We start from the raw sequence: 27,149 nt of genomic DNA on the forward strand, positions 1-27,149 counted from the left end.
TTCTTTAAAAACTAAATTTACTCTACACGGAAAAAATTTTGGTGCACCGTTTGTACGTTAAGGTACATCCGTTGTGTTAGTAGCCGATTCAAATTTTATCCCTTAAACCGAGACATATTTTGTCCCTGTTATCTGCACCGGAGCACTCTCGGAGTGCTCCAGAGCAGGAGTAGCATGTTCGGTTTGACAAATGTGCTCTAGTGCAGATCGTTTGGAGTATTCGCTTTAGCAGCACTGCTCCGGCGCAGGGGCCGTATTCTCGAATCGATGACCCTAGATGTCGCATGCGACAGACCATTCGAGATGGAAAAAGCTATTCTCGAACGCTTGTCGCATGCGAGATTTCATGTCGTATGCGATAATTTCCGAATGGTTCATCTCGAGTGGGTAGTGGCCATTCGAGATGCAAAGTCGTATACGAAATGCTAGTAAAAAATAAGGTTGTGTGTCATCCTTGTAATAAACGTATATAATATAAAGTAGTATTAGTGTACATGAACCGCATGCTAAAGTAGAAAAACTATACAAAATAACCTAAATGTAATGTTTAAGAATTAAAAGTAAACTTGTGAAATAAAAGTTTAATGTAAATAATTTATAATATGCAAAATTTATAATGGATAAATTGCACATGTTTGTGTTATTTTTGTGAATGAATCATGTTAACAATATATTTATTTTATTTTTTATTTTTTTTAATTTTTTAATCTTCGTTTCATTTTTTCTGTCTGTTCACACTTTAAAGTTAGTTTTTGTGTATGCTTTTGTTTTTTTCTTTACAAAATATTGTTTCACAAATTGAAAGTATGCTCTTTTTTAAGATTTAAAATAAAATAAAATTTAAAATTATAAAATTACAAAAAATTTTGATTAACAAATAAATTTTCTTTTTGCAAAAATAGGAAATATATATATTTATTAATTAAAATTATGCATAATATAAAGGGATATATCCCTTTATTATGCATAATTTTAATTTTTCAATAACAATATTGTTCACAAACTGATTCTTTTCTTTAAAAAAAAATATTACATATTCCAGTTTCTTAACATTTTTGTAAAAAATTCTCAATTTACAAATGCTAATATTAAAACTTTAATATAAAAAAAAATGTTGTTACATTTATTTACGAATTTCTTTAATTATAAAATTATTCGTAATAATATCAGTAACTTCTATTTAAATAAATATTTGATTGTTATTATTTTTTCATTATTTTATTACATTTAAAAATAATTAAATTTTTGTAATCATTTTGTAACGTACGTCTACAAAATTCAATGTATTTAGTGTTTTTAACTAAAATTCTTCTATAAATTCATTATTTTTAATAATTAATTAAATATATATTGCCAAATATAACTAATTTCAAAAGAATTTGAATTATCAAAATTTTAAATTAAATTCATTCAAAATTAAAATTTTATAAAATTTCAAACTGAAACCGCTTAAAGTTAATTTGTTTATAAAAATTGTAAACGCAAAATTAAATTGATTTTGAAATATTTAAATGAACGGATAACTATTTGTATTTTTCTCATATGTCAAGTTCTCTTCCTCCTCAATTATGATTGGCAGATAAGTATTTGGAAACGACGGCAACAATGTATGAATGTCGCACACGGAAATTTTCGAACAACCTATCTCGAACGGTCATTGAGAATAGACTTTCAGAGTCGCATGCGACATTAACCATTCGACATTTTACGCATGCGAGAATTGTCGAATGCTTTCGAGAATACGGCCCCAGATCGTTTCGAGTATTCGTTTTGGCAGCACTGCTCCGGCGCAGATCGTTATTTGTGTTCGAATTAAGAAGTGTGCACTCTCAAGGATCGAAAGGTGCAACAAAATTTGCTCCCACAATTTTGTTAGTGCAGTTTAAAAAAATGTCAAGAGAAGCGGCAAATTTAAAAATTTCACTTCTAACAGATTTAATTGACACCTCTAGCGATAATAGTGAAGACGAATTATGTTTTTTATAATGAATTTTGTATTTAGAGAAAGACTAACATTCAATATTTTAATATTTAATAAAAACAGTAAATAATTTTCAATATTTTTAATATTTAAATAAAAATACTCATTATAAAGTAATTATTTGGTCTCAAAGAAATAACCTTTTCACTTATTTTATTATTGTTGTTGTTAGTAGTTCAAAATGTCAAATAATGTAAACAAAATTTATATCAGAAATATTATTCGATAATTTTGTGATTAACAATTCTGCTATATCAAAACATTGACCGAATAAGATTTTAAAATTCTAATAAAAATATCAAATTTTTTGCTTTTAAAAATATTATTTATGTATATATCATAAAATGTTTAATTTTAAGTAAAATAATTTTACATTTAAGAAGAAAATATATTGCATAATATAATGTATAATAATATATATAATATTATATTATATAAGTTTAATTAAATTTAAACTTCGCGCCAAACGAGCAGTGTATGCTTTACACCATAGCAGTTCATGTTGTGCTCCTGCTCCAAAAACAGTCGAACTTTGCCAGTGTTCATGACGTCATAGATTGCCTCAGAGTAGAGCACAGCTTTTTGAGAGCAGAGTAAACTATACTCCTACACCGAGCAAGATCGCTCTCGGAGCAGATAACCGAATTCGCTATAACATTTGTCTCCAAATCTGGGACCAGTGCTATATTGTACATGCGCTGTCGCGTATATGATTTTGTTGAAAAAATGGCATTATTATTATCTTATAAAGATAATAATTACAGTGTAGGCATTTAAAACATATGTAGACAAAAAAAAATATTTTTACTATTTTTTTAAACAACCACTTTGTTTTATTTTAACCTTATTTTTTAAACATTTCAAAAATTTTATTTTTATACTAATTCTTATTTAACAAAATAATTTTTTTTTAAATTTAAAAACTTTTTCAGAAATAATTTACAATTTTAATAACAATAATTTAAATAAAATTATATACACTGCAAAAAGAAGTATCTTAATTAAGATGTTTTGGTAGTCATTTCTAAGATGTTATGGTAGTCACTTTTTAGTCATTTAAAATATCTTAATTTAAGATGTTAAAAGCATCTTCATACACATTTTCAGCATATTTTTTGGGAAAAAAGTTTTGAGGTTAACTATGGGCTTATATGTAAAACATTTTATGCATCTTAGGTTTTAGTAACTTAAATTTTTTTCGCATCTTACAATTCACAAGTAACCTATAGCTAAACATCTTATTGAGACAGAAACATCTTAATTTAAGATACTTTAAAAAAATTACAGGAAGTATCTTACTTTTTTAAGATAGAAGAAATAAGACGTATAAAGCATCTTAAAAATCAGTAAGATACTTTAGAAAACATCTTATTTTAAAATGTAAGATACCATTTTTCCATCTTACATCTTATTTTAAGATATCAAATAAGATACTTATTTTTGCAGTGTAATTTAATAATAATATAATACTAAAAATTTTCATAATAATAATTTTATAAAGTTATTTATATATATTTTCGTCTTTTGGATTAATTTAAATAATAATTTGAATTTATAATATTAATTAATCAATTATAAAATTAATATACACGGTTATTTTAAATCCTTAAAAGAATTTCTTCACAAAATTCAATAACTGAGATTCTAAATTGTAGTTATTTTCTTGATTCACTGTATTTGTCTCTGTTAACGTTCAAGTGTTGTCTTCAACATTGGGGACAATATACGTCCCTGTTTTCGGCGCATATGACGCATGGAATCCGGGATATCATTTACATCTGAACGTTAGTACAACAGGTGTACTATAGGCAGCGCAACCGGTGGACCGAAATTTTTTCCGTGTACATATAATAGTAGTGGAATAATATTTCAATTAAACTGACGTATGTTCAAAATTATTGCATATTTTATTTTGAATAATATTTATAAACTAAATAAATAGAAAATTTTTCTAGGTGAGAGTTAATATTATGAAAGATTTTTATTATTTCAACAGTTACACAATTTTTCCAAGGATATCAAATTGAGACAAAAAACGAATCAAAACGTTGCTTTGCAACATTTTTGATACTTTTTTTGTCTCAATTTGATATCCTTAGAAAAACTGTGTAACATAGGTATACATACAATAAGGAATAAATAATTTATTAATTAACATTTCTCAAGGAAAAAAAAAAATATTAAATTTATTACAACACATTTAGTGTCAAGAACAAATTTTTAAATTCTTTCAGAATTTCTTTTGACACACATCATGACTCACCGAAAATACTTCTGTCAGTCTAAATGATAAATTTATTTTTTCAGTGATTTTAATATTTTTTATTTTACTTACAATATGCTATACATAGATAATATTAAATTTTTCCAAAAATTTAAAAAATATAATCAAAATACTTAATTACAATTAGTGAAATAATAATTATAATATCATTATAATGAAATCAGTAAATTTTGTTAAACTATCTAAATTAACTCTAACTCTAAAACTAACTAACTGTAACGCTAAAATTAAATCTCCAAATAAACTCTAAAAAGTCGTTCACTAATTCTTAGTAAAATTTTACTTTTTGGTTTTAAATTTTACTAATTCAATCAGTTTTTAGTGTTTTAGTCGGAAATTTATTAAGAATTACTGGAAATTTTTACTAATTTAAATTAGTGAACGACTTTTCGTTATTTTAGATTAAGAGAAAAATAAAAAAAATAGTTAAATTGTTAGCCAATGTTCACCATAATATAAAATAAAGTATAATAATAATAGCAATAAAAGAGAATAGAATTGTCGTGCTTCACAAGGTAAACGAGAATTCTTATCAAAATATCTGAAATAAGAAAGAAAGATTGTAAATTGCAAGAGAACCTAGGAGCAATAACGATAAGACTATAAATTTAAAGAGACAGAGAGAGAGAGAGAGAGAGAGAGAGAAAATAAATTAATACAGTAAATACACTTGACATACGTATATATACTCTGAAAATTCACTCACATCCCATATACGAGTAATTGATTTTACATCGTCACGACGTGAAATTATTTAACATTGTGATACAAGGGATACCGATCCGATAAATAAATTGAAATTCTAAACAATCAACAATAATCACTGTCACGATTTGAGTAAAAGAAAAAATTCTCTGTTTACATAATTGTTCTGCAATATATGTGACCTGGTCTATGAAAAGGGACCTTACGTGTCAAAAAATCATTTTTTACTTTTTTGATAATTCAGATAGACTTTGAAACGCTTTTTAAGATGGTGAAAACCAAAAAGTCATAATATGTTTAGAAGTTTTGTAAAAGTTTGTTTAAAGTCAAGAGAAACAAGAATACATAAATACGAAAATACTGATTTTTTTGTTATTATACAAATTAAAATAACGAAGAAAATTTGTTATTATTTAGAAAAGTTGACAGTTTCTTTCATAGCTGTCAACTGTTAAAATTCAAATTTGATATCATATTCGTAATCAGCGACCTCGACAACCTTATTACTTTCTTTTTTATTAATAATGGTCACTTTTTAGAGAAGTTGATAATTGAATTGAATCCAAATGCCTCGAAAACCCTTACAAATATGTATCACTTATTTATACTTATTATTGCTATTTGGAAAATTTAATTTATTTTTTCTATATGTTTGGGGATTTTCGGGGATTTTGTTATTAATTTACATGAAATATAAAAAAAATTGTCTCATTACTTGTATGTTTTTTAGGGGAGACCGAGGAGGAAAGTAACAGAGGAGGAAAGTAACAACGCTAATATCTTTTAAACAAATTAGCGGATATACAGAGTTTAAATTTCTTTGTAGTCAGTATAGTGCCCCCTACAACTTCTCCATAGCGTGCAAGAGCATTTCCGGTGAGGTTAGGTCCGCTAGTGATGTGACGTTACAAAAACACGTCAAAAGTAAATTTTCGTTTAAATTTTCAAACCCTCGTATTTTTTTAATTACACAGTTAAATAAAATGTGCTTTTCGATTTTTTGTAGCTTAACTATCTGTCTTTAAGTTGTAATAGTGTGTTTTTAAATTGTGTGTAATACTTTTGTGTAATTTTCACTTTTTTGTTGAAAAAGATAGTGAGGAGGAAAGTAACACGTTGTTACTTTCCTCCTCGTTTCAGTATATTGTGCATTCATTATGAAATGAGTGAAGTAAATCATATTTAAATTTTTAGATTAAATTTTGTTCGTTAAAAGGAATGAATTATAAGTAGATTGACTTTCGTTTTGACGTATTAACATAACCTTAAAATGGTTTATTGAACCAGGCAAAATTTTTATTTTGTGTTCATATTGTACAGCTGGTGAAAATAATTACGTTTGTCATAATTATTAATTTTTGCTTTTAAACTTTAGACAAAGTTACTTTAATGTTTTAAAAAATTAATGTTTTATTTTTTCCATGCCAAAAATATGAAACATATGCAAAATTAGGCAAATTTTCTTAAGTGGTGAAAACTATTACGTTATTAATTATTAATTTAATCTATATACTTCGTATTTTTGTTGTACATTTTAATAATTTAATATTATAACGTTTAAAAGTAGATGTTACATCTGTGATATAGATAAGAAGATAATATCTATGAGATATGTACCAAAATGTATTAAATTTAAATATGTATTAAATTTGTGCCAAATATGTACAATTTGTACTTTAAATATCTTTGTATTTTTCTAAGTTGATAATAAAAATATTTGAAATTAATAATAGTCTTGAAATTATAATATTTGCCATAATTCTATAATGTTACATTCCTCCTAGGTGCTGTTACTTTCCTCCTCGGGGGTTAGGAGGAAAGTAACAAATGCAGAGGTCGTGAAAAAGTCATGCTGTGAACTGATTATTTAATCTAAATGTCTAATTCAAATTTTATTTAACAGATGAAAGTCCAAGCTTTCAATTAAGGTATCAACAAAAATTATTGCTCAAATAGTTTTAACGCTACAATAAAAAAACTGATTTTTGTTACTTTCCTCCTCGGTCTCCCCTATTTTAATTCTGTGATCCGCACTGAAGAAAATAAGCTAAACTTGATTAAAAAATGTTAATTGTATTTAAAAAAGTTACAAGGGTTTTTCTAAGTTTAAACTTTAACTGCTGTTATCTCGAAAACTTATTGTTTTCGCACGTAAGTTCCCTTTTCATAGACCAAGTCATATATTAGGAATTTCTCTATATTAATGAGAATCTACATAAGTTTTGAACGTTTAAAAAGATGAAATACATTTTTTTTAATATTATTTTCATATAAATTACCGATTGGAATGAAAATTAAAAACTTAAATTTTATTTATAAATTTAAATTCAAAATTTTTATAATTAATTTTATATGTTCTGGTATGATTGTAGGACATTTTTCCCAAAACAAGTTTCCCAACGATTTCTTTTCTCAAAAATCTTTTTTCCCAAAGACAATTTTCCCAAAAAGTTTTAATAATTTAATTACTTATTTTTGAAATAAATTTTTCCAAAAAAATTTGAAACCGTAAAAGTATGATTAAAAAAATTCAAAAAATTATCATGAATATTAAAGTGTCAAAAAGGTCAATGTAAAATATGTTTATTTAATAGATATACTAAAATTTAAAAAAGCTTTTTAATTACTTAATTATTTAATTTAAAAAAAAATTTTTTTTTGAAAAAGTGTCAATCTGTTTTTCAAAATTTTTTATCCGACTTTTACAGTTTCAAATTTTTTTGGAAAAATTTATATCACAATACCATTAATTAATTTAGATTCTACATTGAATAGAGATTGAAACAAGACCAAGAACGGTAGTGTACGTTGACCAAGCTTTGTCCATATTTAATAAAAATTTCAATTTATAAAATACTATACGAATTTTGACAATCTTTCAAAAAAGATAACTGACAAACAAATAATGAAACAAAATTTGAATTTCATGATTCCGAATAAATGAATAATTTCTATGAGACAATTTTTATTTGTTTGGGAAAAGGTTTTGGGAAAGTCATATTTTTTGGGAAAAGTTTTTTTGGGAAAAAATATTTTTGGGAAAAGAAATCGTTGGGAAACTTGTTTTGGGAAAAGTGTCCCCCTACCTCTGGTATTTAGGTAGTCGATTTATAATATATGCTAGACTGGGTTCGATTCGTGGTAGAATTAATTATTTTTCAAAATTTAGATTTATGATTATGAATAAATTATTATTATTTATTTTGTGATTTTTGTTTTTGCTTCCTCTTAAAGGAAGCCTTATAGTGATGTCGATTTCCGAATTTTTTAGAATCAATTATTTTTACAAATTTTCAAGTGTAGTATATATAATTCGTCGAGAGGAACAAGTGTCCGGATGTATGTGTGTGTGTGTGTGTGTGTGTGTGTGTGTCACCGATTCTTGTGGACAAATTTTCTCTTACACGTCTTGACGGATTTTGATAAAATTTTGTAGGTGTATTACGATCACGAATACCAAAAATCAGACAGAAGGATTTTCAAAAATATCTAAAAAAAAATTTTTTTCAACAATTTTTTAATTTTTGAAAAAATTAATTTTTGTATTTTTTGAAATAACTTTTTTCTATATTAAAATTTTTATTAATTCTTGGCAAAATTGCATACCTGACATAAAAACGAATCGATTCATGTATATAAAGTATATATTTTATTTAAATTTGTAGAATTAATAAATATTTTAATTTTTCACAAAAAATTGAAATTTTGTATTTTTTGAAATTTTATCTTAACACTTTAAAATAATTATTCTAAAATAAAAAATTAAACGATTGGTATATATTATATTGAGGAAGCTTAATAATCATGAAATGAACAACTTGTTTTGACTGTATTAAATTAATTTGTATAATAATATAATATGCACAATATATATTAAACAATATGTGAAGCCTTAATAATTAATAACAAATAATGATACCTAATAAAATATAGAATAATAATACAAAATCTAGTTAATTTTAAAAGACGTGTTTATATAACAGAAAAAGAGTAAAAACAAGTTGTTCATTTCATGACCATTAAGCTTCTTCAATATATATTATTATATATAATTTTAAAAGTTAAATAATTATAATAGTTTATTAAATATAATTAATAAATCTTCTTTTTAATAAATCAAAAAAAAAATTAATGTTATATAGTTTATCATAAATTTTACTAATTTTCAAAATTATCTTAATATTTAAAATAACAAAATTTAAAACACAAAATTTTTAAATTCTTATATTTATTTTAATTTTAAAATCAGATCCATTTTATCTATATTAAAATATATGTTATATTTGTTCTGGAAAATCACTAGAAGCTTCGTCTTTTAATATTTTCAAAAAATGTTTTCTCATCGATTTTACATTTAGCGAGTAACATATATTACATGGATTTTTATTTAAAATAATTGATGTAGCAAAAGTTGCTGCTTTATTATGTATTCTCATTTATTTTATAAAAACATTTATTAATTACAATAAATAAAAAAAAATTAAATCAAACAAGTATTAGTTACACTATATATGTAACGAAGGATATTATAGAAACCTATAAAAACATTATTTTGAATAAATAATTATTTATAAATTAATTTCTTCTGTTCATATCTGCTAATTAATTCTTTAAAAACAAATTTTTATAGTTTTTATATTCTGAATTTTAATTGAAAAGAATTGACCCCTAGATTAGGAATTGTGAGAACCAGCTGGAGTTAAAATATTTTTGAGTACACAAAAAGAGAATAAATAAATATTAATATATAAAAGGAATTAAAATAATGAATAAAAAATATTGAAAAATAAAAATTAATCCATAAGTGAATTACAAAAATTCTAAAGAGAAATTAAATTAAAAGAAATGTAAAATTTGGTAAATAAAAATCATTTGGAAATCGACTTCATAAACAAATTATGTTTATTTATTCTACTGATTCATAATTATTAATTTCTGAAAGGTATTTACTTTATAACTGTAGAGTTATTGTTATTATATTCAAAGACATGCACATAATAATGAATATGTATATTAGTTTACCGGAAGTCGATCCAGAATTATATAATTTTAGAAATAAATTATAAATGCAAATTAAAATATTCTCTCTGACTTTGCAAATAATTTTCTAAGATGTGTTCTCCTCATCGCAGAAATTTTCTGACAAGTGCAGATCTAAGCTAAATTAAAATTAAAATAAATGAATAAAAACAAAATATTTTATTAAATAAATTGATCATAAATAATTTATAAATTAATAGATTACAAATCATTTATATAGGAGAGATAGATTTAAGAAAATAATTTATAAATATATATATAGGTTAAAAGCAATTTATTAACAAGTCGGTTAAAAATAATTTATGAACAAATACATTAAAAATAATCTTTAAATAAATAGATTAAAACGAATCATAAACAAATAGATTTAACAAAATTTATAATAAAATAAATTGGAAATAATTTATAAACAAATGAATTACAAATAAATATATCTGAATGTCTTCGTTTGTCTTATTATTATTAAAACCACTCATACGTTAAGGTATTTGTCGCGTAAATTCGTTTTCGACAGAATTTTTTTAAATTTCACATAATTATTCTTTGGATATTTATCTACAAAATAAGGCCTATTAAAATAAAATTGACCGTCTGTAAATCTCAAAAAATGAAATCAAAGTTTCGATTTTTAACATGTACGGTATAGGAAAACCATATGAAAACCAACGATTTTTAATTTTTGCACTTATATTAATCGACAGATTTTTTAGAAAAACTAAAGTTTTATTTATTGAACCAAAATGAACTTTTATAAAAAAAATGAAAATTTTTCACCGTCTTGTTTAAAAGATATTTAACATCAAACTTGAAAAATTATTTTAACATTTACTGTAAATGACAGGTGAATTTGTAAACGTGGCAATAGCGCTTGTTAAATACTACAGCTTGTCTGCTACTTTTGGCGCGAAATTTTAAAGACGGCCATACGCCAAACTTGCGACGTTGCCACGATCGTTTTTCATGCGAGAGGTTATGAATATACTTTGAGAACATCTGTGTGTCAAACTGTACGTCGGCAGAAGTTTTTTGGAAACTCGCATTCATAATCGTTTCATAAGTACAGTCAACGGATACAAACTTTTGACAGTGACCAGTCGCGCGACAAATACCTTAAATACTTTATTATAAAAATATAAATGATTAATAAGTAGATTTAAGATTAGTAATTTATAAATAAATAGATTTGAAAAAATTTATAAATTAATGTAGATAAAAAAATGAATTATAAATAAATAATGTAAAATTGTTATAAAACAACACTTGAATATGCGTTAAGATCGTAAATGCATTTTTTCTACTATTTTCATTTCCTAATAAAAGCATTAAATAATAAATTTATTGCTCCGCATTTATCATTAAAATTGTGACAAATGAATTTATAGTTTTCACATACGCACATTTTACAACGTGGAAAATCCAGATTAATTGATCTATTAAAAAATTTTTACGACTTTCAGTATGAAAATAAATTTTCGGAATTTTGTCAATCAAAATGTTAATGGATCTTAAATGTTTAATTAATAAGAATAATTCCATTATTATTCATTTATTATTAATATAATAATAAAATATTATTATTATTAATTTAATAATGAAATAAACAATAAAGTAAATGATAAAAATAAGAAAAAGAGTACCTAACATAATTAATTAAATTAAGTCATTCATTCAAATAAATGATTTTTTAAAATTATTTAGTCTTATTACTTCCTCATAGAGGAAGTATTGTAATACCAAAATTTTTCGAGTTCGGTTTTTTAAAAATATCTTTAAGTTATTTGACCTCAGGAGTTCAAAAATGATATTTTTAAAAAATTTCATTCCGTATGTGTGTGTGTAAACATTACATTTTCATAAATATCTCAAGATTATGAAGAGCTTTTGGGTTAATTTTTTTTTTAATTTTAGGTCTCACGTGCGGACATAACATGAGAGTACTTTGAGATAGATTAATAAAATTTAACTATATTTTTTTGAATTTTGAATTTTTCAAAAAATCGTTTTTTACCCATAATTTAAAAAAAATGTTAAAACACCTATAAATGTTTTTCCATAATTTTGTAGAGTTTTTTTAGACGCATCTTTTGAGCCCTTTTTGAATATTTTTAGTCCATATTAACCGGAGATATTAAACTTTTAAAAATCTAAAATTTTGGAAAATAAGACTTTTGAAAATTTTGTTGAAAAATGTAAAAGTAACTTTGAAAGGTAGAACATTAAAAATCGCTTCGATTGACCTATTTTCGAACCTAATTCGATCATAAATTTCGAAACTATTGGAATTTTATAAAACAAAAATTGTGGAAAATGATATTTTCTCAACTTTTTGTTTAAAAACTTTTCTTTAACTATTAAACTATTATAACTATATTGTAGGGTATTCAAAAAAACATTGATTGGCCCAAGATTTAATCACTTTTACCATATTTATATTATAAAAAGTTATTCATATATTTCTATTATTATTATTATTATCTCTATGAGAAAACCAAAATTATAACAAAAATTACTATTTATTAGGTAAAATTTACTAATTCAAAAGGAAAAAGTTATATTTATTTTATTAATATTTTTTATTAATTATGCAAATTCTTGTATTCAACATATAATATTTATTTAATATAAAAAAATCGCTAGATGATTCAAATTTGTAACTAATTTTCCGAATTTAATAAATAATGAAATTGGTTTTTAAATTCAAATTTATGAAAACAGTATTTTCCACACTTATTAACTTAATTTTTGTGAAAGTTTTAATAAAAAAATATTTTAATATATTTTTACTCTATAACTATATTGATTAGTAAAAAAAAGTTTAAACTAATTTGAATTATAGTCACTGATTGTTTGTCATTAAATTAGTTCCGTTTTACTAATAGTGATAAAGTAAAAATTATTTGAAATATTCGAAATTTCAAAGAATTTCTATTAGTGACTGACCTTTTTTAATGCAAATTAATTAAATGCTTACTAATTAGTGATTACTGAATAATAAATTATTATTCATGATTTCGCGATTACTAAGTAACTAGTAATTACTAAGTAATTAGTGATTACTAAATAAATTAGTAATTATTAATAAGTTAGTGATTACTAATTAATTTTTAAGCTTGATCTAATTTATACAACATATGGTCAATCACTAACTAAAAATAATCACCTATTTAATATTCAATTATTAATTGTAATAATAGTAATAATAATAAAATATTTTGTAAGAAAAGTAACTAAATAAATATTCAGGTTATAAAAAAATAACACGGTTATAACAAAATGCATATAATAATAATAATAATAAAATTCATAACTCACAATTTTTCTCCTTCGGTGGCACAATTGTCAAAAATTAATAACAACAGTTGCAACAAAAATTTACTAGCACATTACACAATTTATATACACTTGTTTTTCTTGACACACTGTACATGTATGCAATTGATGGAAAACTTCACTTTTTCTTTTTTTTTTAATTAAATGCAAAAATAAAGTAATTTTGAAAAGTGACACTTTAGAAAAGGGGAGGTTAGAGGGGAGGAGGAGGGAAGCAATATGCATAAAATGGGGGGTTCCTCCGGGGCTGAGGGTTGGAGTATTAAATGAAACTCGAGTCAACGTTGAACCTTCATTTTATAAGAAAGTTTCAAGGATCAGACCTTCCTATATAAATTCACAAAGGAAGGGAGCACTGGTAATGTTCATTTACTTGATATTTTTCTGAATGGTGGGAGTCGACGTACTCGCGATCTTCGTCAATCAAGGTTATACAATCATAAAGGTATTCATTGTCAGATATCATCATCATTATCATTACAAAAATGGAAAATTTAATAACAAATTTTCTTAAATACACATTTAAAAAAAAAGATTTTTTCTTTCTTGAGAAAAACTTTAAATAAATTATTGATCAAATAGTGTAAAAAATATGTCTGTTTAAGTCTAATTTTCACTGGAAGAAATTATTTTCAGTTTTAAAGAAAGAAACAAAATTTTAAGTACGATAATGGTTCTAAAAAATCATGTTAAGGTGCGTAAGTGTTTGGTATTTGAAGACTTTATTTTTAAAACTTTTTTTTAAGACTTTATTTTTTTACTTTATTTTTTTTACATTATTATAGTTTTAAGATTTGAATGCAAATTTCTTGAGGTAAATTGTTTACATCTTTTTGGTCACTCGTTTTATAGAGGAAAAATAACGAAATTATGTTGAAAAAATATTTTATTATTAAAATAATTATTTTCAGAACGTTTATTATTTAGGTGTTAATGGCGTTTAGTAAATTTTAATAACTTATAATTAAACGTGTGTGAATTACGATGGTTAATGTTTTGAAATATTAAAATTGTTAATTATTATATAGAAGTGATTCTTATTTCCATTTTGTAGAAGTTGTAAATTATTTATGTTATATAGTATGTTGCTAAAGTTGATTATTTAAAAAAACAGTTTTTTTTCTATCGTTACGTGTTATTACTATATATTATACGCGATGTATTATATTAGAATAATTATAATATACTCTACTCTTTAAATTTAAAATAGTAAGAACTAAAAATGTTTACTAATTTTAATTAGTGACTGACTTTTTGCTATTAACCCCTTGCCTATATATGGTCACAAAAAGTCGTACCACCTTTGCGTCTGTGGCCATATATGGCCATCTCAAAAAAAATACTAACCATAATTTGATTTGAGTGGCGAAGTATATACTAAAGTTTTTAGGGTCGCTGAATCCGAATTTGAAGTCATATTTAAAAAATTCTAAATGTCGGACCCAAAATGGCGACTACAAAAATTAAAAAAAATTTCAGATTCGCTTCAAACTCGTTACTTAGGGATTTTCGGGGTCGCTGATTACGAATATGATGTCAGATTTTCAAAATTCAAAATGACGGATCCAATATGGTGACGCAATATGGCGAATAATTTCATGATTGATGCGATTCGATCGAAATTTGTTTCTCGGGCATTTTTGGGGTCGCTGAATTTGAATTTGATGTTCGTTTTTCAAAATTCAAAATGGCGGTTCCAATATGGCTAATAATTTCAAAATTATTGCGATTTGATCAATTTTAAAATTATCCGACATATTAGGTCGCCATATTGGATCCGCCATTTTGAATTTTAAAAAACTGACCTCAAGTTCGAATTCAGCGACTTTGAAAACTTTTGTCTATTTCCACAGTTATTTATTTACTAATAATTAGTAATTTTCTACTAATAATTCGTTATTTTTTAATAACTGATGAAGCAAAATGTCAGCCACAATTTTACTAATAATTATGTGTTTTTAACTAATTCAGATTTAGAGAGAATAATTATTATATAAACAACTAATTATTATAAGGTATACTAATAATTGTTATTATACACCAATTGAGGCCTTGGATCCAATAACTCGCCCGACGCTCGAAGGCACGCGCTAATACCAGTCGGGTAACAGTGAGTGGCCCAGAGGCGCTCACTGCTCACTGACTGGCAGTTACGCGTTCCTCCGAGCGTCGGGCGAGTTATTGGATCCAAGGCCTCAATTACTATAATGGATACTAATAATTATTATTATACACTAATTACTGGGTATATAAACTAATTATAATTTATTTGTTTATACACCCGTCTTAAGCCTACAATCTTGGCTATACAAGTGTTTCTCTACAATTTTCTCTTACACATTTTTTTATACAATATAACCTTATACTAAATTTTGCGCCTACAGAGCGACTTGAAAATTAGGAGTACTCGCATTTGCCTGGACCACCCGTTTAATCGGTTTTCTCGCCAGTGGAGAGGGAAACTGTAGAAAACCTCTCCTGAGTACAACCGGTTTATTGACAGTAGAGTTCTAATGGTGTGTACTGGACAATAATCGACGGTGCACATCATTATACCTCGACGTCAAACCTCCCGCTCAGATTGTCTCACGTGCCGGAAAAATACCGAGCCAAATGGGCGCGAACCAAGGGTACTATACCCTTGGTCCTTAAACGACCGTCAAGCGAGGCATCTATCCGACTGAGCTAATCTGTCGGTATAAACTAATTAATATATATTATACTAATTTTGTTTTTGTAAACAACTTTCTGAATTAGTAAAAACATTTACTAATTTGAATTAGTCACTGACTTTTTGCTTTTGAATTAGCAAATTTAACTAATAAATAAGTAGAAATTACTATTTTTATTAGTAAAATTTACTTATTTAAAATTAAAAAGTAAATTAGTTAAAATATTTACTAATTTGAATTAGTAACTGACTTTTTGCTTTTGATTTAGAAAATTTTCCTATTGAATAATAATTTCTACCAATTTATTAGTAAAATTTACTAATTTAAAAATAAAAATTAAATTAGTAAAAACATTTAATAATTTGAATTAGTGACTGACTTTTTGCTTTTGAATTATTAAATTTAACTAATAAATTAGTAGAAATTACCACACGGAAAAAAATTAATCTCTAAACTTGAAATAATATTAATTTCAAATCCAATGAAATATAAGTGTATCTAAATTAAACATTATAGTCACAATTACTGTGATAAGTTGTGTTTGATTCTGTCAAACTTTATACCAGAAAACGCCATAAATTCATATCTCTGATTTAGAGATTTGTCAATTTCACAACTTTTTTATGTGAATTACATTGTGTTTTAAGTTAATCAGTGACAAAAGAGATTTAAACCATTTTAATTAATTAAGTAGGGGAGAGTAGGGCAAAGGCGCTAGGTTTACATTTATCGATGTATATTTTTTAAATTAATCAATTAATTTATGCGGTCTTTGTTTTTTATTATTCTAAAACTAATCAACAAGAAATTTTAAAAGTTGTTATTTAGTATATTATAATTATAAATACATTATTTAATGAAATTTAAAAACAATGCAAAAAATGCCTTTGCCCCACACGCTGGGGCAGCGACGTTTTCGCTTATATTTCTAAAAGAAAGCATTTATAAGCCTTAAAAAAATTAACAAGTGATATTTATTAGTATAATATTAACGAAACATAAGGTTAACAACATATTATTAAAAGAATTAAACTATTTAAATAAAAAATAAAAACTTTTAGTGATTTTAACCTTATATTGTGAAAGTTTGTTTTGATGTTTTGTCCCATATAATAAATTTAATAATAGTTTGAAATTGGCATTTGTATAGGACATAAAATGTATATACAACATTTACGTTTCGAAACCGGTACCGGTCTCCTCATCAGAATATATTTAAAAATCATAAAATATGCCATAATTTAAATTCGGGTATGGATGTGAATAAATCCAAATGCAAAAGAGTAACCTTATTGTTGTTTTATATATTGGTCATAACTATAACCAGATGTTTTTTGGTTAATTTAAAAAATTGCTTATATTTTTGCAAATATTTTTGCAATAATGACCAGCATGGCAACATTTTTGCATCGGATCACAATACATACATATGTATGTACATATGTATGTGAATTAATACATAGAAAATTCGAATATTCAATTGTTTTTAACCAAATTATGTTCAATATTGCCTTTGCCCCACATAAGAAACATTTTTTTTACTTTAAATTTAAAATATTTATATACAAAATTAAACTAAAACACCACGCCAAATGTGTAGAGAAATATTTAATTTATTTACATGTTACGTTTTTAAAAATTAAGTACTTAAACTTATGTTTTAAAAAATGAAAGTTTGTTCAGTAAAATTATCATTTTATTTTTGGGGCATTCTTTCTCAACTTTACCACCATGCTGCCCATCTTCAGTTTGAACGAAAATCATTGAAATACCACTTAAAATTTTCAGAAAAATGTCAACTTTTGAATGGTGAGTGGCAAAATTGTCCATTTTAAACGGTTCACTCTGAATCTGTCAATAAACGGAAAAAAGTCAAAAAATAATTTGTTATTTAACTATAATGTTTGTTTAATTGGCCATAATATTTTTTTATAATCACTTTAAAGTCCCCTCTTCATGTCTACATTGTCATATGAGGCTAAATTAAATTTGAGGTTATAATATGGCCGTCAAAAGTGACTTAAATTAACTAATTGCGATGTTTTTTCTGTGCAGCATTATTTCCAATAGCAAATAAACTTTCAAGGGTTTCTGGTCTTACCCATTACGTATATAACGCTATATGTTCAAAATTCAAAATGGCGGATGCAATATGGCGGACATGGATTTTGAAAAATAATTGTATTTGGTTGAAATTTATTAATCGGGGGTTTTCGAGATCGCTGATTACGATCCTGAAGTTTGTTTTCAAAAATTCAAAATGGCGGATCCAATATGGCGGACGATAAATTTAAAATTCATTAGATTCGTCTAAAAATTGTTACTCGAGGGTTTTTGGGGTCGCTTATTACGAATCCGATGTCAGTTTTCAAAAATTCAAAATGGCGGATCCAATATGGAGGACATGAATTGAAAAAAATAATTGTATTTGCTTGGATTTTGTTACTCGGGGGTTTTTGAGGTCGCTGATTAGGATCCTGGAGTTTGTTTTCAAAAATTCAAAATGGTGGATCTAATACGGCGGACATAAATTTTTAAAAACGGTTTGAATTGCTTGGAATTTAATTTACGGGGATTTTTCAAGTGGCTGATTACGAATATAGTGCTAGTTTTTTTAAATTCGAAACAACAGATACAATACGACTGATATTTTTTATTATTCAGCTTTTATTATTCACTGCTTCATACCAGTCAACAAAAAACTGGTTATTAAAAGATTTTCGAAAGCCAGTACTTCTTCAGTTCTTTCATATAAATATTTGAAAAAGTAGTTGGTAAAATCCCAGTTTAAATTAAAATCCAAGCACAAAGTTAGAAAAAAAATTTCATTAGCTTGTCAAAATCAAAATTTTTAGTTAAATCTGCTGAATAATAAAAAATATCAGTCGTATTGTATCTGTTGTTTCGAATTTAAAAAACTAACATTATATTCGTAATCAGCCACTTGAAAAATCCCCGTGAATTAAATTCCAGCAAATACAATTATTTTTTACAATTCATGTCCTCCATATTGAATCCGCCATTTTGAATTTTTGAAAACTGACATCGGATTCGTAATAAGCGACCCCAAAAACCCTCGAGTAACAATTTTTAGACGAATCTAATGAATTTTCAATTTATCGTCCGCCATATTGGATCCGCCATTTTGAATTTTTGAAAACAAACTTCAGGATCGTAATCAGCGATCTCGAAAACCCCCGATTAATAAATTTCAACCAAATACAATTATTTTTCAAAATCCATGTCCGCCATATTGCATCCGCCATTTTGAATTTTGAACATATAGCGTTATATACGTAATGGGTAAGACCAGAAACCCTTGAAAGTTTATTTGCTATTGGAAATAATGCTGCACAGAAAAAACATCGCAATTAGTTAATTTAAGTCACTTTTGACGGCCATATTATAACCTCAAATTTAATTTAGCCTCATATGACAATGTAGACATGAAGAGGGGACTCTAAAGTGATTATAAAAAAATATTATGGCCAATTAAACAAACATTATAGTTAAATAACAAATTATTTTTTTGACTTTTTTCCGTTTATTGACAGATTCAGAGTGAACCGTTTAAAATGGACAATTTTGCCACTCACCATTCAAAAGTTGACATTTTTCTGAAAATTTTAAGTGGTATTTCAATGATTTTCGTTCAAACTGAAGATGGGCAGCATAGTGGTAAAGTTGAGAAAGAATGCCCCTTTTGCAAAACAATTTTTTTGTTATATTTCTCAAAATATTTCATATTTTTAGGTTTTTCTTTTTTTAATCAATTGGTCTGATTGCATTGCAACTTAATTTTTAATACCAATTAGAATAGACAGAAAATAAAGGAGATATTTTAAAAAACGTCTTTGCCTCGCATAGCGCCTTTGCCCCACTCTTCCCTATACTGATTTTATTTTCATATATCCAAATAAAAGCGGTTCCAAAGGGAATTTTAAATATTACTTCTTTCCTGCAGTTTCTTTCAGTTTTCATTTTCCGTGTTTTACGAATGTTTTTCGCGTCATCACGTGGGACATAAATTTTTATTTATTAGACTTATGTATCTCAACGGCTGATGATTTTATTACATCTTTTTGATTAAGTGGAATTTAAAGATTACTTCTCTGTATTTGTTAAACTTATAATAATTATATGATTTTCTTTTGACACCTGAAAACCTAACCTATAAAATTTTTTACTAAAACATGTTTTTTATTAAGAAATGGATAAATAATGTTTATAATGTGCGATGTTGAGACAATTTGATTAAAACAAAAAAATGAAATAAAAATATAAAATTCGTATTGTGTTTTAAAAATATCCAACTACTTTTATGGCTAAATCTCCTCTCTAAATTTGAATCAGCGAAAAGTCGCTGATTCAAATTTAGAGAGTCAGATTAAATCTCTAATTTAGAGATTAATTTTTTTCCGTGTAAGTATTTATAAGTAAAATGTACTATTTCAAGAACAAATAATTAGTCACTAATTCAAATTAGTAAATTAAATTTCAAACAAATTTACTAATTCAAAAACAAAAAGTCAATCAGTAATTAAAATTAGTAAATATTTTTACTGATTCAAATTTAGAGAGTGCAAATACTAATTAACTTCAAATATTATTCCCCCTAAATCTAAATTAGTAAAATTTCTTATTATTTAAACAAGTTACTGAATTTTTACTTTGGAATTAGTTAAAATTTAATAATAAATTAGTAAAAAAAAATTTTTAATACTTTTATAGTAAAATTTTACTAATTTAAAAAGAAAATATCAGTCACTAATTTAAATTAATAAGAATTTTTACTAATGTAGATGTAAACAGTAAGGTACTTAGCGAAAAATTAGTTTTCCATTATAATTATTTCATTATTATATTATATTATTTTGACATTTACAAAAAATATAATATAATTTTTACTAATCACAAAATGAAAATTCCAAAAATAGTTTTTGTTTTTAAATATATAGCTTTAAAGTTACTTTTGATATTTTTTGTCTATTAAATTATTCATAATTTTCCTGCTTTGGAATTTATTGGAAAAAATCCTTTGCTCTTTTGCATTAAAAAATTCATTGTTACAAGTTTTATCTGGATAATTATCCAAATTGATTTTAAAAAGGCGGTAGTGACTAGATAATCGTAAAAATTGCAAGTAGAAATTTATAATATCTCCTTAATTGTCGTTCAAGAGTAGTTTAATTTTCTTTTTTTTAACAATTTTATACAACTGAACTATAAATGTAACTATAATGTAAGTTTATTACTTGTTCGCTTATGAAACTTAAGAAACATTAAAATAACACCTAAATTATAATTTATAACAATTTTCTAGTGTTTCCAAAAACTAAAATGTAAAAATTGTATAACAAACAAAAAAGAATTAAATAGTGACTATACAGGCACTATTAAGAATAATTTTAAAAAATGTTAACGACTTCTTGCACATTGTCTAAACTTAATAATAATTATTATCTCTCCGTTATATAGTAAATCTGAATTATTTCATTTTATTGATGAAAGTTATTTGACAATGACTTTGAACACAGATTATATTTTAATACTGAATAGAATGTTTTCACGAATACAGAAAAAAAGAAAAAACGGTGATCGATACATTCCGAGAATCTAATAATATTTAATGGTTGAGAAGAATCAGAAGCTATTTTTAATGCCTTCTATCTGTTACGAAAAACGTCTAAAACCTTATAAAGAATGAAAATAGATTATTGAGTTGTCATTGGTCAGAATTAACTTTTGTAAGAAGAGGAAAATGTACATATACACGGAGAGAAATCTGTTGCTCTTAGCGCATGAGCAGGCCGTACTAAAAGCGCATACACACCACCATGCGTAAGTTCCAAGAAATCCATGCTGATTTTTCATGGATTTGAGCAACTGTGGCACAAGTGGGCACAAGCTGTGCAAAGTTAGCACCGGCCTTTGCAAAATTAGGTACAGACGTCTATGCGAAAAGCGAACCAACATTTCTCTACCAATAATTTCTGACCGAATCAGGTTCAACAAAACTTTTAAAAAAGTATTATTTTCGAAAAATTTAGATTTTAAAAACTTTAATATATCTCTGGCTAATATGGATGAAAAATGTTCAATAAAAGCTCAAAAGATGCGTCTAAAGCCTTTAGCCCTTTCTCGTTCTGAGATATTGAGGCAAATGTAATGTTAGTACACACATACCGGGACAATTATTTAAAATTCGTTTTTTAGACTTCTGAGATCAAATTACATCGAAATTTTCATTTATTTATAACATTTATACGGGCAGTGCCCATTCGTACATAAAGTATTAAAAGTATTACAAATCACAGATTGCAAAAATTTGATAATACCCCGAATCATGATTTTGATTGGGAAAATGTTAAGATTTTGCATAGAGAAACAAATTTAACAAAAAGGAAAATCTCAGAAATGTTTTATATAAAAAAAGAAGGAAAAAATAGTTTAAATAAAATTACTGATTTAGAAAATTTCGATTCTTCTTATAATATACTTTTAAAATTGCTATAATAGTTTCTATAAAAATATTTTTTAAAAATTATATATCAAAAAAATAAGTATTAAAAATAAACTAATATAAAATTTTTTAAAATTTGATTAAAAATTAAGTATTAAAAATGAAAAAAAAATTCTTTGCAACAATTCGAAGATTTTCAATACATTAAATTTCAAATTTCAAATATTTGAAAAGAAAAATTATAAAAAAGTTAAGAAACAAAAAAGCAAACAACAACTAACTTCAAACTGCGAATAGATTACCAGAATATGTACCTTTTTATTATTAATTTATAAATATTATTTTTAACTGAAATGTTTTGACATTTTTTTTTAAATAATAAAAATATTAATTTATGAATATTAATGGGTTATTATTATATTATTAATATTGTTAATATTATTATTAAACTATTTATTAATTTGCTGTAGTGTATTAGTGTCGATAAATGCTTTATTGAATCACCAAAACCAATAACTCAGCAAGTCACTGAAAATAAAGCGTCTTTATTTAGTTAGGTTCCGTAGCATAGTGGTTAGGGCGTTAGTTTCGTAGTCCGTAGGTTCAAGTCTCGCGTGCGTTAGATTTTATTTATTTCGTAGGTTTGCGTTTATTCCGATTTTTCTGTATTGTATAGGTATAAGTATGCAATTTAATGACAGGACGCCCCTTTTTTCATGAGTGGAAAAATGCTTAAAACGTAGAAGATAATAATGACAAAAATTTTTCGTATTTTTTTCCTAAAAGCTAATGAAATTATGAAAAGACTGACACCTGATCGAAGAATTTTCGTTGAATATTCTGTCAGATACAGAAAAAATACTGGATTTTGCATGCTTTTCGTAATTTTTTAATTTCTCGAAAACTAATTAACTTTTTTTAGCGTTTCGAGAAATTAAAAAATTATGAAAAGCATGCAAAATCCAGTATTTTTTCTGTATCTGACGGAATAGTCAACCAAAATTCTTCGATCAGGTGTCAGTCTTTTCATAATTTCATTAGCTTTCAAGAAAAAAATACGAAAAATTTTTGTCATTCTTATTTTCTACGTTTTAAGCATTTTTCCACTCATGAAAAAGGGGCGTCCTGATACTCACGGACGGTAGTGAGTATTATTATTTATGAAGTAGCTGTTGGTCACGATTAAATTAAAAAAAAGTAAAAATCATTAAATAATAATGTCATTTATTAATTAATTGAACTTATTATAAAAATTAGTTAAAAATGATCTCAAATATGCTATGAGCAGTTTTGGGAGAGGGAAGAATTCTGTAAGTAAAGGTCAAGCAGTATTTAATAAGGTTCTAGGAACACCTGCTTACCCCCTTTTACCATCTAAATTTGTCGCTAACCAGGGGTTTGCAGGAGGTAATCAGAGATAACTTGCAATGCAAATAAACTCTGTTTTCATCCTATTACATCCTTAAAAACCCTCAGTTTTAAGGATGTAAGCAGGTCTAAAAGTTCGACTCGGGAACTTCCAGGAAATTATCATTGTGATTTTCTTGGAAAAAAGGACTGGAAATTTTCTAAAAGATTAAAATGTAAATTTAACGGAAGTTTATTTTGTAAGTTTCTCTAAATTTATTTCTGCTAATTTCCCGTACCTAATACATTTATTTTTATTATTATTCTTATTACTATTGAATAATTATTAAAAATTATTATTATTAGAAAAAAAGCCTGCAGGAAGAATTTGAGTTTTCCACAGATATATTTAAAAAACAAATTTGCAATGTTCAACTATTATTGAAAAATTATTAAAAATTATTATTATTATTTTACTATTATTATATATTATTAATTTTAATATTCAATTCGGAAATAAAATTAAAACTTTTTTTAGGGTTCCGTACACCTAGAGAGCTCAAATTTGGTACAGATATGTATTTTCACACGTAGATTACAGGAAAAATATAGAGAATGTGTTTGGAGATGATGGTCATAGCGTTGTCAAGGAAATAACAAGATTTTTGGCCAAAAATGCATAAAAAGTGACCATTCCCCCCCCTTAACTTCTAAACTATTCAACATGGAGGGCTAAAATTTGGCATACTGGTGTATTTTATCGCGAATATTACAGGAAAAATATAGAGAACTTGCTATGTATTAATGTCCATAGCGTTGTCAAGGAAAAACTAAAAAAAATTTTGAAAATTTTTTTTTTTCTAATTTCTACATTATTTGATCTAATTATCTAAAAATGGGTTTATTAGTCTATTTTAACAGTCTGATCACAAAAAATATATTTAAAAATCTAAAAAAAAAAATTAAAAAAATTTTTTTTTTTAGATTTTTTAACAAAAAAATTTTCAAAATTAGTTCCTATACTTATTATTGTTTACAATATTAGATATATACAATACTTTGATTTTTTTATTTATTTTTTTTATCAAATGATATTAATATATTTTTTTAATTGTTTATTTTAATTCTACCAATTACCGATAAATGTTGCAAGTATTGTTTTAATATTTGTGTACGGAACCCGCCATTGCAGTGCGAGTTCAACTCGCACTTGTCCAATTTTTTTTATTTTTTCCAAGGATATAAAGGATTTTCAGGAATATTAGTTCAAATGAATAAATTCAATTAATGTTTTATATTTATATACAGAATAAATTATTTTAATTAAAATAAAGTTCGTAGCTTTTAATACACAGAAATATGACAAACAAGTTGTAAATCCAGATGTTCATGACATGATCATTTTGCTTCCTCTTTACGATCAGCAGAAAAAATTTGCTTGCTCGTGGAGGAAGCATTAACGATAAGTATATTTAATTTTTAAATCATTTTTGATACAATTTAACATTTATAAAATAAATTTCATTCGTTCATTCTTATACAGTAATATAAATCTGAATAAACAAAAAAAACTTTAGTAAAAAAGTGAATTTTTCAACTTTAATTGTAACTAGCAACATATACCTCACTCGCTAACGCTCGTTCGGTTGTATTTAAACTTATTTGTTTTTACTTATTTATTTTTATTTATTTGAACTAAGTAAATATTTACTGGACATAAATATTTTAATTTATGGTATCAAATAAATAGTTATTTGAACCAAATACAAATTACTTAAGTCAATTAAATAGAATAATTTGATCTAATAAATATTGCTTTAAATCAATTATGAAAATTACTTGATTCAATAATGCATAGTTTTTAATTAAAATAAATATTTATTTGCATCAATAAAATAATTTTTTTGAAATAACTAAACTTAGAAGGTTAGATTTTGAATGTTAGCCTGATTCTCTGGATAATTAGTAAGAAAAGGGCGAAGATACGTCCATTCTTTTCTTACTAATAGGATTTTCTGTAGGTAATGATGGGACATCGACATCGGAAACATCAATGTTTACAACCTCGATGTTTTAATTTCGATATTTTCGATGTATCGAGGTTTTTTTTCCGATGTTTGATATTGATGTGAATTATAAGTGCGGGGAAAAAATGATTTTTTTAAATATCTCCTTTTTTGCCTCTAACAGTTTGTGTTTTTTTTTATCTTTTAAACAATTGCTTTAAAAATATTATAATGTTATTTTTCGAAAATAATTGAATTTCTTAAAATAATTCTTATATCCTAATTTATCTTTAAAAATTTTTTTTTTAATTTTTGATAATTCAATTATTTTCAAAATTTGCAATTAAAATTCTTCAAAAAATTGTAACAAAATACTTGAAATAAATTAATTATTTTCAATTAAATTTTGCAAAATTTCAACTATTCAAAACCTTCTATTGTAGACATATTTGAAAAATTTTATTATGTTAAAAAATTATTCAAAGAAATCTAAGTATACTTATTTTTAATTATCTATAACTTAATCTATTGAATTTAGAAAAATTACATCAAGAGGACAAAACTTTGTTCTTTCGTCTACTTTTGAATAATGTTTAGAAAACTAAATTTTTATTAATGTTTATTAAAAAATTATTTTATACCTAAAAATTTTAAATTTTTTTAATTTAGGCATGATTATAATCACAGGCACACAAAAAAAAAGTTGTCTGTTCATTGAACAAGACCTACATGGGCACGACCGACCGACCGACCGTCCGACCCTAGTCGTATATATATGTATATCTTTTAAAAATAATATTAACACAAATGTATACATATTCACAAATCACGCATGCGCAGTAGTGTTATATCAATATCAGGCATGCGCAGTAGTGTTCTGTCAATGTCAGGCATGCGCAGTAGTGTTCTGTCAATGTTACGCATGCGCAGTAGTGTTCTGTCAATGTTACACATGCGCAGTAGTGTTCTATCAATATTAGGCATGCGCAGCAGTGTTCTGTCAATGTTACGCATGCGCAGTAGTGTTCTATCACTGTTACGCATGCGCAGTAGTGTTCTGTCAATGTTACACATGCGCAGTAGCGTTCTGTCAATATTACACATGCGCAGTAGTGTTCTGTCAATATTACACATGCGCAGTAGTGTTCTGTCAATATTAGGCATGCGCAGTAGTGTTCTGTCAATATTACGCATGCGCAATAGTGTTCTATCAATATTACGCATGCGCAGTAGTGTTCTATCAATGTGAGGAATGCACAGTAGTGTTCTATGAATATCAGGCATGCGCAGTAGTGTTCTATAAATATCAGGCATGCGCAGT

The 27,149-nt window shown here is 25.5% G+C and overlaps 1 protein-coding gene across 2 annotated transcripts in view; it reads right to left on the minus strand.

Moving 5' to 3' along the window:
* LOC122508802 (putative metabolite transport protein HI_1104) overlaps positions 1-27,149 on the minus strand; it is a 455,038-nt gene that overhangs the window by 252,250 nt on the left and 175,639 nt on the right. The window contains exon 1 of one of the 2 annotated variants that reach the window (XM_043622358.1): positions 13,323-13,617. The exons of the other annotated variant lie outside the window; for it this stretch is intronic. The gene's annotated coding sequence lies outside the window, so the exon portion shown is untranslated. Of the gene's footprint in view, positions 1-13,322; positions 13,618-27,149 lie in introns of those variants that run through there. 2 annotated transcript variants of the gene reach the window in all.

Source organism: Leptopilina heterotoma, unplaced genomic scaffold (assembly GCF_015476425.1).
Source record: "Leptopilina heterotoma isolate Lh14 unplaced genomic scaffold, ASM1547642v1 Lhet_570, whole genome shotgun sequence".
Classification (NCBI taxonomy): domain Eukaryota; kingdom Metazoa; phylum Arthropoda; class Insecta; order Hymenoptera; family Figitidae; genus Leptopilina; species Leptopilina heterotoma.